Source organism: Octodon degus, unplaced genomic scaffold (genome assembly GCF_000260255.1).
Source record: "Octodon degus isolate 3935 unplaced genomic scaffold, OctDeg1.0 scaffold00130, whole genome shotgun sequence".
Lineage (NCBI taxonomy): Eukaryota > Metazoa > Chordata > Mammalia > Rodentia > Octodontidae > Octodon > Octodon degus.
The window spans coordinates 3,213,052-3,213,900 of record NW_004524706.1 but is presented as its reverse complement, the minus strand read 5'-3'; the positions used below and the strand labels follow the sequence as shown (position 1 = coordinate 3,213,900).

Genomic DNA, 849 nt, shown 5'->3' with positions numbered 1-849 from the left:
TATATATATATATATATACACACTGTTAATGAGAAACAAAAGATCACTTAAATAAAAATAAACGGGGAAGATACCATGTTCATAAACGAGAAACTCATAATGGCTAAGATACTGATTCTCTATGATCTACAGATTTAGGACAGTCCCAATCAAACTTTTGGTCGAACAGAGTAGAACAAACCTCAGTTTTTTGCCAGTGTCTATCAAGCCATTAGTGTCTACCTGAGAACACTGAATAGGGTCTTGCTTAATATTAAATTTTTACCTTTCTTATTTTATGAGCAATGTTATATTGGCAAGCTGTTGTCAGGCATAGTAACAGAAGTAAAATAGTAGTGGGGGAGGGGTGTGAACAGTGGGAAAAGGAGAGGCACGGGTTCTGGCAGAACTTTCCAAGTCTGTTACACTCCACTGACATTATATTATAGTTAGCTGAGGTCATAACCACCAAGTTTCTCAGGGAGGTCAGCTACATCAACTTTCCCAGGCAGCTAAGCTATACGGTTAACCCATAGTTGTCCAGTTTCATTCCAGGAAATGCTCTCTTCTTTCACTAGTACTTCTTAAAAAGTATATTCAAATATAAATGAAAATTTAGAAAATTAAAAGACTAACACTCCTGATTTCGAAATTCATTGTAAAGCGACATAATCAAGATAGTATTGGCATAAAAATGGATATAATGACAGTGTGGCAGCACACCGCTGCAATCCCAGAACTTGGGAGACTGAGGCAGGAGGTTTTCTGTAAGTTCGTGGCTAGCCTGGGCTACATAGTGAATTCAAAGCAAGTCTAAATTACATAGTGAAGCCGAGAGAGAGAGAGAGAGAGAGAGAGAGAGAGAGAGAG

At 38.0% G+C, this 849-nt stretch overlaps 1 protein-coding gene across 5 annotated transcripts in view; it reads right to left on the bottom strand.

Moving 5' to 3' along the window:
* Zmym4 (zinc finger MYM-type containing 4) overlaps positions 1-849 on the bottom strand; it is a 190,048-nt gene that overhangs the window by 28,999 nt on the left and 160,200 nt on the right. The gene's annotated exons all lie outside the window — the stretch shown is intronic.